Source organism: Hyperoodon ampullatus, assembly GCF_949752795.1.
Source record: "Hyperoodon ampullatus genome assembly, chromosome: X".
NCBI lineage: Eukaryota > Metazoa > Chordata > Mammalia > Artiodactyla > Ziphiidae > Hyperoodon > Hyperoodon ampullatus.
The window spans coordinates 47,935,374-47,952,381 of record NC_136913.1 but is presented as its reverse complement, the minus strand read 5'-3'; positions in this window follow the sequence as shown (position 1 = coordinate 47,952,381).

Here is a 17,008-nt window from a genome sequence, read left to right as displayed (position 1 = left end):
TGTGCTTTTAAATGGGGCTCTCAAAAAAGAGAAAAAGAGTTCTGAGTCACCTTTGAGCAATAGACTGATGCTTGGAGCAGAGTCTGAAGCCAGGACTCTAGGGCATTCTTCTTACCTTACTGCTTCTGCTGAGTGTTGCTAGCTGGGCTTGGCCTCCCTGGCTGCTCTGTGCCTTGTGTGTACAGATTACAAAAGGAAACAGATGAACCTAAAGGCGAGCATTAGAGGTTACTGAAGCTTGTAAATATTACACTTAAATGAAAACTGTCATTTGTAAAAATTTGTTTTGTATTTGGTTCATTATGGCTATAGATGTCTTTTTCTAACCTTTGATCTTTGAGTGTTGGGACTCAGAACTTAATAGTGGGAAATCCTTAGCATTTGGCTTTTAAAAGTTACTGTTTGCTGAGGACCTATTAGGTACCAAGCATAGTACTAAGCTATTGTACACTGTTTCTAAGCTTCAAACAACTCTGCAAAGTAAGTACTATCCTCACTTTACACATGAGCAAACTGGTTCAGTGGTGCCCAAGTTCACACACAGCTAATAAGTGATAAAAACCAGGGTTCTAAACCTATGTTTTGACTAAGTAGATAACTCTTATTTCTGCCTCCTCAGCATTCCTTCCTCTTTCTGGCAGCAGTTAAGTGCAGTTTTTTGTTTTTCTTTTTCCTTTGGGGAACTGCTCTTTCCAATCTTGGGGTAGGGATGGGTTGACCATCAGTCACATGGCTTCACCTCCCCCAGTGCAGGGATGGGTATATGACCCAAGCAGCGTCAACTGTGTTTTTTCATGGACTTGAGGGATAAAGTGACCAAGAATGAAAATATCTCTTCTAAAATCACAAGTATTAGGAATAATGTGAGCCTGGAACATTGTCTTCTATTTATTTCTTCTACAGCTAATCTTTTATTTGTGGGTGAGAAATATGAAAATTCTGTGCTCATTTATTAGGAGCAAATGCAGAAAGTCATCTATCAGGGGATTACTATGTGCCAGAGGGAGTTCTAGGTAGTTTATTTTATATATTTTAAAACATTTTCATCTCATTATTCAGTCCTTACACATTTATAATCTTCAACTCTAGAAAAGGGGAGTGTATCAGTTGGGATAGGCTAGGTTTTGCTGCTATAATAACCCCCAAATCTCACATAATAAAGGTATACTTATTGCTCATTATGTCCAACATGTGTTGTCAGGGGAGCTCTGTTCATCCAAAGCCACTTGATAACTCAGACCAACAGAAGCCGCATCACTGAGTTGGGAAGGAATGTGACCAAAATACACACTAACTCTTAAAGCTTAAAACGTCACACATCACTTCTCTCTTTTTATTGCCCAAAGAGATGGCCCACATGGTTGCACCTAATTTCCTAGAGGTGGAAAAGTACAATTCTACTATGTCCCTGGAAAAAGGGAGAGGTAAGTTTGGTGAGTCGCAATAATAGCATCACAGGGAGAAATGACCCATTTCTGGGTAGATTTGACTCATTGCTTTTTGGCTGGTTGCCATTACCTAACCACTTGAGTCAGTATACCTAAAATTTGTAATGGAATAGTGAAACATTCATTCCCATTCCAGTGTCATAGGGGTTCTCTGCATGTGGGCTGAAGTGGATATAATCTTGTGGTAACACAAGCATTGAGTTTAGCTCCCCTAGCACACCCTGTGGGGGTGGTTTTGAGGATTAAATGACATAGTGTATGTAAAATGCCTGGCATATAATTCAGCCTCAATAAATGTTAGCTGTTATGGGTTTGGTGGGGGTGGGAGGGTTGGTAGTAGATGAAAGACTTGTCTACGCTCCCAGTCCTGATTTCCTCATAACACATTTCTTCCTAGCCTATAATCTGGCATCAGCCCTTCCCATTTGAATGTGGCTGCTTCCAAAGGCGACTAGTGTGTTCCCAGTCACCAAGTCCAGGGTTTTCATGCAGGCATCTTGCTGAGGACTTCCACAGTAATTGACACTGAAACACAACCCATTTCCTGAAATTCTCTGGCTTCCCTGACATTTCTCTGCTATTTCTCTTTCCTTTTTTGACTACTTAAAAATTATTATGTATTATTTGATAAACACAAAAGGATACATGTAACATATGTTAATGAAATTCAATAATAAAATGAACACTTATGAGCCCACTGCCCAACCTAAGAACTATCCCATCTCTCTGCCTTCCCCAGAGGTAACCGGTATCTTGACTTTTAGTCTTCATTCCCTTGGTTTCTTTTTAAATAGTTACATCACATATGTAACTATTCCTAAACAATATATTGTTAGGTTGTACTTGCTTTATAATTTTATAAAAACGTTATTTTTATGTAGTGTTCTGCAACTTCCTTTTCTCACCCAACTTTTTTTTTCTCTAAGACTCAAACACGTTACTGCTGTAGCTGTAGTTAATTTGTTTTCACTTCTGTATAGTATTCCATTGTGTGAATATACCACAATTTATCTACCCATTCTCTGTCCAATGGAAATATGGCTTATTTCCATTAATGTTGCCATGTATGCTTGTGCACATGTCTCCTGCTGGGACCTAAGGCATGCAAATGCTCACTTTTATAAGATAGTGACAAAATTATTTTTAGAAGTAGTATTAAATGGGAATAATAATGCCTGCTTTACCTCCCTTATAGGTAGTTGTGAGAGTTACACAAGCTAGTGGATGTGAAAACACTTTCAATACCTTAAGAAGACACAGTTGACATGCTGGTTTTGAGTCCAAGCTCAAACTCCTAAAAGTTGCCTCGTGCGTACTGGTTTCAAGGACCAAAAAGACAAGGCTGTTCTGTGTCAATTTAAAGTATTCCTAGAATTTTCTCATGACAAAGACTAGACTCTTGGATTCTGAGGCAGATGTCTATTTGTTTTCCTACCTGACCAGCAGCCTTTCCTCATTTCTTCCAGTAACAGCACCTCAATTTTCCAAGGAACTACCTCTATTCCATTTTTGGAAGTGTCCTCAAGTGCCCTGCTCTCCCTAGCCAGCTCAGTGGGGTTTATTACTATTGTCATGGATTTGTTTGTTTGCTTGCTTGCTGTATTTTGCTTGCTCTTTAAAGACTCCTTGTACTTCTGATAAGTCCAGCATGATAAATTGATTACAAAAATGGCCACAGTTGTTCACATCTCTCTGTATCCACACCTTTTGCAGCTCTTCCCATTAAGAGATGGCATCTGTTTCTCCACCCTTCAAATCTAGACTAGTCGTGTGTTTTGCTTTGATCAATAGACGGTTGCAGAAGTGATATTATGTCAGTTCTAAGCCTTGCGTGCTTCTGCTCACTCTCTTGGACCCCTGGAATTACCATGGGAATGAGCCTGGGCTAGCCTTCTGGAGGATGAGAGACCCTTTTGTCTAGCTATATCCAGCCAGACCAGCTTAGACCTGTCAGCCACCAACCAACCCACCAGCAGACCACAGATACATGAGTGAGCCCAGCCAAGATCAGCCTGGCCTAGTGCAGATCAACAGAGCACCAACACATAGACTCATGAGCAACAATAAATGGTTTGGTTTCAAGCTACTGAGTTGTGGGTTGGTTTATTATGCAGCAGTTGCTAACTCACACATCCAGCAATACAATAAAAATTATGTTTTATGCAGGATCTAGTTGTTCTTTAGTAGGAAAACCCTTCAGGATATTTAGTCTTCTGTACTGCCTCTCCAACTACTTCTTCATTTCCTTCTTAGCATGTCTCTTAAGATTAACATTTCTCAGAGTTTCTGTTTTCAGCCATCTTCTCACTATTCTTTCTCCCTGGTCAGTTTCATCCTATCCCATGGTCTCAGCTCTTACCTTTATACAGATGAGTCTCAAACCTACCTCTATGTGAACTTTACTGAGCAGAGTCAGAGTTCAAATGGTCTGCTGGACAAGCCACATAATACTCTCCCAGAAAAATCATAATTCAATATGTTTAAATGTGAAGTCTTACTCACACTCCTTCATTGTTTCCTATACTTCCTCCTCCTCCAGCTTGATTCCTCTATCTCTGGTTAATGTCACTACTATCCTCGCATCACCCAGGCCAAAAACCTCATCACCTCAGACTCTCTTTCCATATGCCCAATCATTCTGCAGTGTCGCATATCTGTCCCTTCCTCTCCATCTTCATGGTCCCTCCTCTTCTTCCTTCTTTTTCCTCTTTTCCTCTTTCTTTGTTCTTGCTATCAAAGTGTGATCAGTAGTCCAGCAACATTAGCATCACTTGAGAGCCTATTAGAAATGCAGAATATTGGGCCCCACCTAAGATCTATTCAATCAGAATCTGCATTTTAACAAGATCCCTAGGTAATTCATATGCACATTAAAGTATAATTAGCAGCTCCCCAGTTAAGTCTCAATCTGGATAGGTATAAGTCCTCACCAGTTTATAACGTATGCACCATGTTAGTGGCACTCAAGCCTGGCTGCACATCAGAATACCCGAGAAGTCTTTAATTTTCCATTCACCTTTTCATGATTTAATCTTCTAAAAAATAACATAACATTTATTAGTTGTTTCTTCAATACAGAAACACAAAGAAGGAAATTAAAATTGGCCTATGCCTTGCCCAGATAACTCCAAATGACATTTTCTTTTTTGAAAAAAGGAAAGTTTACCTAAGGTTAGGCAACTCAAACAGAATAAAAACATACAAAATGAAGACTGAAGAACCTCTAGCACCACCTCAATTTCAACTCCTTTCCTCAAATATAGCCATTCTTAATCAGAATTGGCCTTCCAGGAAACAATTAAGCATATACCTGCATATCTGCTTATTTATTCTTTTGTTTAAAAAGTATAAATTACTCCCTTTTAATCATCATGATTTTTATACTTAATATATCTTAGAGATATTTTTCTATGAGCATGTACAGAGTATTTCATAATTTTTAACCCTACATAGTGTCCATTAGATGGATGATTCCATCAGATGGATCAATTCCCTATTGACAAGTACTTTGAGGTCCAGATTTTTTTTTAAACATCTTTATTGGAGTATAATTGCTTTACAATGTTGTGTTAGTTTCTGCTGTATTAGTGAGGTGGATGGACCTCTGGTCTGTCATACAGCATGAAGTAAGTCAGAAAGAGCAAAATAAATACCGTATGCTAACATATATATGGAATCTAAAAAAAAAAAAGGTTCTGATGAACCTAGGGGCAGGACAGGAATAAAGACGCAAAGGTAGAGGATGGACTGGAGGACACAGGGAGGGAGAAGGGTAAGCTGGGACGAAGTGAGAGAATAGCATTGACAAGTACTTTGATTGCTTCCAGTTTTAGCTATTACAAACGGTGCTGCAATGATCATCCCTGGGCATATATTTTGGTAAACTTCTGCAAGTATATCCATAGGGTAAATTTTTAGTCCGAGATTGCTGAGTATATTGGTTAGGGCGCTTTTGGTTACAAGTAACAAAACACAACTCCAGCGGTAGGGTGAGCTAGAGCTACCCAGTCTCTTTAAGTCTCTGCTGTGTAGTCCCTACTTTATCCAAGTGGTTTTCCAAGTGTGGTCCCTGGACCAGCAGCATCAATATCACCTGGGAACTTCTTGGAAAAGGAAATTTTTGGTCCCTACTGCAGACCTGCAGAATCTGAAACTCTGGGAGTAGAGATCAGCCATCTGCGTTTTAATAGATTAGGTGATTATGATGCACACTAAAGGCTGAGAACCAGTGCTTTAGCCAAGGTGGCCACGAGATGGCTGCTAGTGGCAATGGAGGCTTTGAATCTCTTCTTTTAAGTCCAGCAGAGAAGAGAAAACTCTGACCCAACATTCCCAGTGAGCAGGACTCCCAAGTTTTTCCCTCATTAGCTTGCTTAGGTCACAAGTCCTCCCCTGAACTAATGATGTCTGTGGTCAGAAGAACTGGGAGTAAGATCTGTTTACCCCAAAATACATGGGCTATGAGTGGGAAGAAGAGATATACAAATAAAAATCTACAAATTTTTGGGAAGGAAAAAGTGGGAAATGATAGCTGAGGAGGCACTAGCAAAGCCCACAACATTCAAAGAATATGTGCGTGTTCTATTTTGATATATATTGCCAAATTATAAATGAAAAAAGTTGTACCAACTTCAGTCCCACCAACGCCATATGAAAGTATCTAGTATTTCTTCATACCCTCACTTGCTCTACGTACAATCAAACTTTAAACATTTCCCAATCTGATAGGTCAAGATGGTATTTTATTGTTTTGATTTATATGCCTTTACTCATGGATGAGATTGAACATCTTTTCAAATCTCTATTGATATGTGTATGTCTTTCTCTGTAAATTACTTGCTTATTCTTTAGCTCATTTTACTATTGGGTTTTGTCTCTTTCATGTTAATTCTTCTGAACTCATTATAAATTAAAGAAATTAGCCTTTTATCATATATGATGCAAATATGTTTTCCCAGCTTTGCTGATCTTTTGAATTTGTTTATGGTATTTTTTTACCTCACAAAGTTTTAACTTTTATGCAGTGAAATTCCTCAGTATTTTTCTTTACTGGCATCTGGGATTGAGATTCTGCTTCAAAAGGGCCTTCCCCCATGTCCACCTTTCCAGGTGAACATTGATATCATTTGTCAAGTCTGTAAAACTTTTAAAAATTAAGGATGCTGGGCCTCCACTCCAGACCTAATAAAGCAGAGTTTGTAAATGTGACACTCTGTACTGGGTTGAATAGTGTCCCCCCCAAAATTCATGTCCACCCAGAGCCTGTGATTGTGACCTTACTTGGAAATATGGTCTTTGTATGTTAAAATGAAGTCATATTACATTAGGGTGGGCCTTAGCCCAATGACTGGGGTCCTTATAAGAAGAGAGAAATTCAGGCACACACGTGATGATGGAGGCAGAGTGATACACCTACAAGTCAAGGAATGTCAAGGATTGCAACCACCAGAAGCTAGAAAGAGACAAATAAGGATGCTTTGCTAGGGCTTTCAGAGTGAGCATGGCCTGCCAATACCACTTCTAGCCTCCAGAACTGTGAGACAATACCTTTCTGTTTTAAGCCACCCAGTTTGTGGTACTTTGTTATCTATATCTAAATTAAAATTAAATCTAAATTTAAAAAAAAAATCTCCAATTGTGATTCCAATACACCACAGGTTGAGAACCACTGGACTGAATAATAATCATAACCATCTTCGACTCAGTAATAATTCTCCTTTAGAAAAGCAAGTCCTGGTGTTGAGAAAATCAGCTATCCTTTTGGAAAAAATAAAGTTATCCTCACATCATATCAAATTCACTATAATAAATTCTAAATGTATTCTAGAAGCTGGGGACAAGACAAAATCCCTACTTTCATGGAGTTTCCAATCTAAGGACAGACAGACCATGAACATATAAACAAATAAGTTGGGTAACTTCAGTAAGAGGTGATCTATGAAGAAAATAAGTCAAGGTAATGAACTGGGGCACATCTTTTTTTGTTTTTGTTTGTTTGTTTTATTTTGGCTGTGTTGGGTCTCAGTTGTGGCACGCGGGATCTTCGTTGTGGCATGCAGGATCTTTTTAGTTGCAGCATGCGGGATCTTTTTAGTTGTGGCATGCATGCGGAATCTAATTCCCTGACCAGGGATTGAACCTGGGCTCCCTGCATTGGGAGTGCGGAGTCTTACCCACTGGACCACCAGTGAAGTCCCAAACTAGGGCACATCTTAATGTAGAGAGGGTGGTTAATTTAGTTAAGGTGGTCAGGGAAGGCCTTTTGGAAGAAGTAATATTTGAGCTGACTCTGAAGTTGTCAGCCATAGGAAGATCTGGGGAAAAAGAGTTCCAGATAGGAGAAATGCAAAAGTTGAGAAGGAAATGAGTTTAAGGTAGGTTAAAGACCTAAATTGAAAGCACTATAACAGAATGAGAAAAAAAGATAGTTGTTGCCTTGTATAAATAAGGTCTTCCAAAAGAATAAACAAGAAAGAAAAGCCATAGAAGAAAAGATTGATGTAAATATATCAAGTGGCTATACAAACATTCTGTATGATAACTCCTGTATGCTAACACAAACCATAAACATGTTACATACTGTGGGAAAATATCAGCAATATATATAATAGGCAAAGGGTTAATGTCCAGAAATATAAATGACTCCTACAACTTAATATGGAGAAAACAAATAAACCTGTAAGAAAAACTAGGCAACGGTTACAAAAAGTTCACAGAGGATGGGCCAATAAACATCATATAAAAAGACATTCAACTGCACTAGTGAGGGAAAATGCAGAGTTAAAAACAAACATGAGTTACCATTTCTTTTCTCCATCATATTGGCAAACAGTTTAAAGGTCAGAGTCTTAGGAAATGTGAAAATACACCGCTGATGGGAGTGAAAACTGGCACAATGCTTTTGAAAGGCAATTTGACAGTATGTAATTAAGATTGAAAGTGGCCCACCAACTCACTTGTGAGTGTCCACCTACAGAAACATGCCTGTACACAAGGAGGCCTCTACTGGTATGTTCACTGAAGCTCTGTATTACTGAAAAATAAAACCACTTTAAATATCTATCAGGGGAGTGGAGAAATAAATCAAGACCCATCCAAATTATGGAATTCCCTGAACAGGAATTCAAAAAAGAACAAGGTTGATTTCCTTGCAGAAAGATCTCCAAGATGTTGCCAAGTGAAGAAAGTAATTGGCCAAATGATATGGACAGTGTCATCCTGTTCATGTGAAAATGATAGATTTCCACACTAACCTCCATTTTTCTGTGTTGACATCTTGTCTCTACCCACCCTCATCCCCTACTCCCAGTGGAAAGGAGTTTGTTTAGAGCAGTAAGGCTGTTTGAGTGGCTACAATTCCTTCAAATCATCTCACAATTACCATCCAGCAGGAGTGGGAGCCTGCTACATAATTTGTAGGGCCCAGTGCAAAATGAAAATGGAGGGTTCCTTGTTCAAAAACCAGGGGAGAGGTGGGAAATGCAGTTAAAGGCACTAAAATAAAATGTTTTTTTCTTTATAAATATTTTATTACTTATAAAACATAATAGGGGGCTTCCCTGGTGGTGCAGTGGTTGAGAGTCTGCCTGCCGATGCAGGGGACATGGGTTCGTGTCCCAGTCCGGGAAGATCCCACATGCTGCGGAGCGGCTGGGCCCGTGAGCCATGGCTGCTGGGCCTGCGCGTCTGGAGCCTGTGCTCTGCAACGGGAGAGGCCACAACAGTGAGAGGCCCGCATACCGCAAAAAGAAAACCAAAAAACAAAAAACATAATAGGGATAACAGTGATACATGTATAACAACATAAATGTACAAATCGCAGAACAATATTTTTATCATAGTTTATATAATAAAATTAATAACGTTATTAATATGATACCTTGATTGATCATAAGATTTTTCTGGCTCACTTTTCTGCAAATTCAATTATTTAATCATCAAATCTATATTTTTAGCAACCTCGTTTTGAACCAGTATGATTGAAGGTGACATCAGTCAAGATTGCAAATGTTTGATAACTTTTCATTTTGAGAAGGAGCTTTCTACTGATGCAACTGTTACTGGCACTGTTTGTTGTAGGCTGTGACAACATTGGGATAGATTCCTGATAAATTATTTCAAAATACAAATGTTCATACATCTAGATCTGATGATTCTTGTAGAACAATGTTTCTAAAAAGTTTTAACTCTTCATACAGATCAGTTTTGTCTAAGTCTGAATCTAATTTTAAATATAAATTTATACAATGGCATTTAACGTTTCCTCTGACATTTCCTGTAACTTGTGGAGGTATACTATAGACTGAATGCTTGTGTCCCCGCCCCCCAAAGTCATGTTGAAATCCTAACCCCCACAACGTGATGGTACTAGGAGGTGGGGCTTTTGGTAGGTGATTAGGTCTTGAGGGTGGGGCTCTCATAAATGTGATTAGTGCCCTTATAAAAGAGCCCCCAAAGAGCTCCTTCACCCTTTCCCCCACACAGAAAGAAGATCACCATCTATGAACCAGAAAGAGGGCTCTCACCAGACACTGAATGTGCCAGCACCTTGATTTTGAACCTCCCAGCCTCCAGAACCTTAAGAAATAAATCTGTTCATTAGCCACCCAGTCTATGGCAATTTTGTTATAGCAGCCTGAACAGACTAAGACAAGGTCATACAAGGAATGAAAATGGCTTCATTATTTATTTATAATTCAAAACACCTTTTTATGCATTCTACCCCTATATCTTCAATTATAAGGAAAACACTTTTAAATTGTCTTCCTCATTAATAATTGGTTCATCCAAAGCCTTCATCTGTGTCTACTTTGATGATCCTTAAATTTAATTTCCATTTCCTAGCCTGTGGATATTTGCTTTGCAATTTGGCACTAGTTTTCAAAATGAGCAATTCTAAACCAGGGGTCCCCAACCACAGGGCCGCACAGCAGGAGATGAGCTGCGGACGAGAGAGCGAAGCTTCATCTGCCGCTCCTCATCACTCGCATTACCACCTGAACCATTCCCAACCCCCCGCCCCCCTCCATGGAAAAATTGTTTTCCACGAAAGAGGTCCCTGGTGCCAAAAAGCGTGGGGACTGCTGTAAAACTCCTCAAAGAATTCTAATAACCTCCCGTGATGTACTTTACTTCAATGTCCGTGAGTACTTTTTTATTTTGTAATAATTTACTGACAATGTTTACTGCCTGCGTGCCAGCAGTTCCTGTCCCAGTGCTCAGGCCAGAGTTAATATTTGTGCACATGCTGCAGGGACAGGCTCTGTTGACAGAAGGGCAAGATTGCCTCTCACCACAGGTCCCATCGCTGTCCCCATGCAGAGGCTGTCCTTTCTCTCAGGGCTATGGCTACTGCCACCCCTGCTGCTGCTTATGCTACTCCTGCCACCATTGTCACTGGCCCAATGTCCCCCAACCCCCCCTGCTCCGGGCCCCATGGTGCCCAAGACTGCCCCAGATGTGTTTGTATATGCCAGGCGGCCTGGCCAACTGCTCAGCATGCACATCACCTGCCATACCCACAGGCTCTGCTCACTGCCACCCAGTGTATCTCTTCTGCTCATGTGTATGCTCCATTGTCACACTGGACTATACTTACAAGACACAGGCTCAAAGATAAAATTACTAAGAATGTCAAGACAATGACAGGAGAGCATTAAATCGAGCCTGAAATCCTTTCTGGGAGCAGAGCTCTCTGTACAGGTGGCACACCCCTAAAGCTGGCCCTGGAGGAGTGGGTTGGTGCTCTCAGCTACCTAGTTTGGCACCTGGGGGACCTGCTAGTTTTTATTCCAAGTGAGTGTAAACCATATTTTGCTTCTGTGATTCAAATTATGCAAAAAACTGTCGATCACCTTTCCCTATGACATGGATCTTAGAGCTACCAGTTGCTGTTAGATTCACACAAGGAGTGGTGAAGAGCCTGGAGTCTGGCCCTGTATTGCCAGGAACCCCAGCTTGCATACATACTAGCTATGTGGCCTCGAGCAGGTGGTTTAAAGTCTCTACACTCAGCTTCCTCATCCATAAAATGGGGATAGTTCTAGTACCTACCTCATGGGGTTGCTGTAAGGATTGAGTGAGTTAATGCATGTAAAGGGGTTAGAACAGTGCTTAGCGCACAGTAACTTCTCAGATAATGTTATTTGTCATTATTTTGTCTTTTGTTTTCACTGTCTTTGTACTTTCAAGTCCGTTTTGGAGCAAGTCTGTTCTTCCTCATGTAATGTTTTCCCATTTTTTACCATTTTTCTTCATGTATTTTATAGTCCACTTTGGCCCTCATCATTTTTCCTCTCAACAGTTATATGTACTTATATGCAGAGAGATGAATCGGAAAAGAGCTCGTTGAGGTTCCCTCTAGGAAAGTAAGCAGGGATTAAGTGGTGGTCAGGGGCATCTTCAGCCTGTTTGGATGTTTATTTACAATGGAAATGCATGTACTATTGCCTATGTAATTAAAAGTAAATGTTTACAGCTGTTAAGTGGAGGTGGGGTAGAGGAAGAAAGTTTCCAGGGCAGCCTTGTACTATGGTGGCCAGTTCAGATCGTGCACTGATGTGAGACACAACTAGAGCACATATTTCCAGGGCAACAGCTGGCTGCCTCCCATCCATGGCAGTGTGAGTTCCTTTGTCAGCAAATCTAACTGCCTCGGATTCAGGCCCCTGACAGCTTTGCCTCCCCCGTTATCCTTTACCCCGCAACTCTAATACCCAATATCACTGGGGAAGAACTTTTAGGGGTGGGTACCACTGTACCTGGGTCAAATGCCATCTCCTGTGAAGCCTTTCCTGACACACTCACTGAATATGTTTGAGCTAATTGTGGCTACCTTTTTGTTCCTACACATGTTGTTCATACCTCTAGGTAGCACTTAGTGTTTGACCTTTTTCAGCCTGTTATTGTTCATTGAACCTTGCTTCCCTCATTAGATTGTATACTCCTTAAGGGTATACACAGGGTCTCTTACTCATGTCTGGAGATGCCACCCCGAAACCCCACCCATACCCCACCCAGTCCATCATAAATAAATGCTCAGGCAGTATTACTGAGAGAGTGCCCTGAACTGACCCCCACCACCAAATTAGGGACTTTGTACTTTTATTCCTCCTACCCTGTCCCTGGCCAGCTCTTCATGTTATTCAGGTCTTCCACTCATATGCCAGCTTCTCTAAGAGGCCTTCCTTGACTGTCTAAAATAGACTACCATCTATTCAAATCTTTCTCTGTCTCATAACTTGTTTTATTTCCATCATAGCACACACTGCAGTTTGAAATTCTCTTATTTTACTCACTTTATTGTCTGTCTCCCTCTCTGGAATGTGAATCACAGGAGGGCAGGGACCTTGTCTGAATCCCCAGTGCCTAGAACAGTACTTTGTATATAGTAGGTGCTCAATAAATATATGAATGAAATTGTATTTGTTTTGATTATTGACTGATCCCCATGAAGAATATTAGCACCATGAAGGCCAGGACCTTATCTGGGTTACTGCTACATCCTCACACCTAGTCCCTCTGGATTACTGCTACATCCTCACTGTAGTGCCTAGTGCATAGTAGATGCTCAACAAAGAATTGTTGGGTGAGTGAATTAATGTTCCACATACACCTTAACTCAACATACTCCACACTGAACTTAGTCTCTTCTTCCCCACGAAACCTGCTTTTTCTTCTGTGTACCCGGGCTCAGTTGATGGCACCATCATCCAGAAATGACACCCAACCTAGAAACGAACTCACACTCCTTTCACTCATTCACCCACTATTTTCAATTAGTCTCCTAGCCCGGCCTATTCAACCTCCAAAATATCCCACTTATCTGATCATTTTTTACCCCTGCTGCAACTTTTCTGATTCAGGCCTCATCTTTTTTTCATGACTAATGCGACTGCCTCCTCCTCTCTGCCTCTCCCATTTTTCTCTCATTTATTATGGAATGCTTCATAAATTTGCATGTCAGACTTGTACAGGGGCCATGCTAATCTTCTGTCTTTTCAATGTTAATATATGTGCTGCTGAAGTGAACACCCTCCTGCCTTCTCGTTTAGCTAAGAAAGCTTAAGCTGCATGGTTTGTCACTTGCCATATGGTCACGTGGTCATATGTTTTATAAAGTTTGCAAAATATATTTAAACCACAATTGGTTAAAATTGCTGTCCCTTTCCACTGAGAGTTTTCCTGGTCACATTTTCCTTGTATTAGGTGGTGCTGGAGCTGCCTCAGACATTTTTGAGATCCATCTAAGTGGAAGTTGATTTGCAGGATACATTTAGTTTGGGTTTAGTGGGGACATTTATATGTTTGTACCGCTTCTATTTATAGTTATTACCCAGGTGTAGGAATGACTTCTAGAAATACTCTGTCTACCTTTGAACATAATTTTGTATTCACAAGTCTATATTCTTTTCTTAATGGAATCCTACCTCACAAACGGTACAAGTTTCAGGTCCCACTAAACCTGGATTGTCCTCTGGCTAAGCCACAAATGTGACTCTGCTGCTTTTGCTCAAAAACCTACAATGGTTTCTTATTGCTTACAGGATAAAATCTAATATTCAACTTCTTTTTGTAAATGTTTTCCCATGTGCATCCATGCATCTGTACATGATAATCCTTTATATACAATGTTCTTCTTAATTTAGTGAACTTTTATATACCCTCCAAGTCTCTCTGAAATCTTCCTTGACAGCAGCAAGCAGCTTCTGAGGCACTTTCCTTAGCCTCATTCTGCACTTTGCAAGAGGTATCTGCGTGCTTACTAGATGCTGTATTCCAACTGTTTACCTGCAAGTTTGTCTCCTGCACTGGCTGGCAATCTCCCACCGCAGAGTTCCTCTTTTTCATCATTGTATCCCCAGGGCCTAACCCACCATCACTTAGGAAACTGGTGTGCACACACACATTTCCTTTTCTAAAGCAGTTGGACCCTAAGAAAATGAAATAGTAAGAGTATTCCTAGAGAATATTCTAGAATGTCTGAGAAAACCAGCGCCACCTTGAAGCATGTGTGTGGAGTTCCACTCATTCAACCTCTTCTCCCACCCCACCCTCAGGTTGTAGTTAGAAAATCGTGGGACAGGTGCATGGAAATCCTTGAACTGTATCTGAACTGAACTAAAGTGAACTGGGGTGGGGTCAAAGAAGAGAGATTTCAGAGGTAGCTGGGGACAGAGGATTTACGGAGGAATTACGATCGAGGGACCGAGGGCAGGACGCGGGGTTGGGGGGGGATAGTAGAGGGTGCAAGGTTCAACAACTTCCCGGCTCTGAAACTTAAGCCACTTGGCTTCCCTAAGCGCGTGTCCTCACTCTGGGATAATAACAGAGCTTCCCTTGCAGGGTGAAGAGTAAACGACCCGGAGACCGTGTGAAAGAGGCCGGCCAGCTGAAGGTGCTCAATGAACGGAAACCTGTGAGTACTCGCCCCGCCTCCACCCGGGCCAAAGGCCCGCCCCCCGCCGCCACCTATTAAGTTTGCGGAGCACAGTCAGAGTTCACCTCCTCTCGTAAGAGGAAAAAGATGGTTGGGAGGAGGGAAGGGGTGTGTGTGTGTGTGAGGGGAGGGAGTGTGTGTGTGTGAGGGGAGGGTGTGTGTGTGTGTGAGGGGAGGGGGGGTGTGTGTGTGTGTGAGGGGAGGGTGTGTGTGTGTGTGTGAGGGGAGGGTGTGTGTGTGAGGGGAGGGTTGTGTGTGTGTGTGAGGGGAGGGAGTGTGTGTGTGTGTGAGGGGAGGGAGTGTGTGTGAGGGGAGGGAGTGTGTGTGAGGGGAGGGTGTGTGTGTGTGAGGGGAGGGAGTGTGTGTGAGGGGAGGGTGTGTGTGTGTGAGGGGAGGGAGTGTGTGTGTGTGTGAGGGGAGGGAGTGTGTGTGTGAGGGGAGGGTGTGTGTGTGTGAGGGGAGGGTGTGTGTGTGTGTGTGTGGAGTCTGTGTGTGAGGGGAGGGAGTGTGTGTGTGAGGGGACGGAGTTTGTGTGTGTGAGGGGAGGGAGTGTGTGTGTGAGGGGAGGGTGTGTGTGTGTGTGTGAGGGGAGGGAGTGTGTGTGTGAGGGGAGGGTGTGTGTGTGAGGGGAGGGTGTGTGTGTGTGTGTGTGTGTGGAGTCTGTGTGTGAGGGGAGGGAGTCTGTGTGTGAGGGGACGGAGTTTGTGTGTGTGAGGGGAGGGTGTGTGTGTGTGAGGGGAGGGAGTGTGTGTGTGAGGGGAGGGTGTGTGTGTGAGGGGAGGGTGTGTGTGTGTGTGTGTGTGTGTGTGTGTGTGTGGAGTCTGTGTATGAGGGGAGGGAGTGTGTGTGTGAGGGGACGGAGTTTGTGTGTGTGAGGGGAGGGTGTGTGTGTGTGAAGGGAGGGTGTGTGTGTGTGTGTGTGTGAGGGGAGGGTGTGTGTGTGTGTGTGTGTGAGGGGAGGGAGTGTGTGTGTGTGTGTGTGTAGGGTGTGTGTGTACGGTGTGTGAGGGGAGGGTGTGTGTGTCTGGGGAGGAGGGGAGAGAGTGAGTGACAGTGTGTCAGTGATGTTGGTCGCGGGGGCGGGTTGCTTAACTCCCTGCTCGCCCGGAGTAGGGGGAAGGCGAAGGCGGGGGAAGGCGGGGAAGACTCTGGCCCCACTCAAAATGGAGCCAAGCGCCTGCCTCGCCTAAGATGGCGGCCTCCCCGCCTTTCGGTTCCGGGTTCTCAGCGTCGATTGGGTACCTGGGGAGTCGAGCGGGTCCAAAGGTGGCCGAGCCCCGCCCCCTTTCTCAAGGTGACGCTCCGCCCCCGATGGCGTCACGCGGGAGCCGGGGCCCGCCCTTCCCCGCCTGTGCCGCGGTTACCTCGCGTGTCCGGCCTTCATAAGATGGCGGTCGGGTCGCCTACCCGCGGCGGCACCGCCACTCTCAACATGGTAGCTGTTTACCCCGTATTTCTCCTCCCCTCTCCGCCTCAACTTCCTCGTTGTTTTGAATAAACTTTATTGACTACTCTGAATTGCCCATCACCGCCACCCGGCTTCTCCCGGCGATTTTTCGGGCTGTTTTTCTCCAACCGGGTCGCCGGTTCATCTCCTTCCTCGTTGGTTTGCTCGCGGCGATCTCCTGCCTGCCCAGCGACGCCGCCGCTTGCCTGTTCGTCAGGCGGCCGCCGGACTAGGCCCGAGCCGCGGGCTCCAGTAGGCCCTGACAGCCGGGCCCGGGGCAGAGCTGTGGAGAAAGCTGCCCTGAAGCACCGCTGGGCGGCCAGGGCCGCGCGACCAGGGCCGCGCGACCCAGCGGGTGGCTCGAGAATAAGGCGAGACAGGCTCGCCGCGTTGCCGTGACGATCCCAGAATTCGGTGCGCGTCGCCTGTGGGGCCGGAACTGCTGGCCGAACCTTCACTGAGCGAGGCGCTGAGCAGCTCCGGAGCGAGCCCGGCCGCCGGCGCTTCGGTGGGACTGAGCTCCGCGGGCGTGAGGAATCCCTGCGGCTTTGCGGATGAGGAGGTCCCTGTAGGGTTCCGGACCGAATACATTCTTGTCAGGTTTGGGGCGTGAGGCGGTTCCTGTCAGTTTGAGAGGCGTGAAGAGATTCTCGTAAGTTTCGGGGGCTGCAAGGA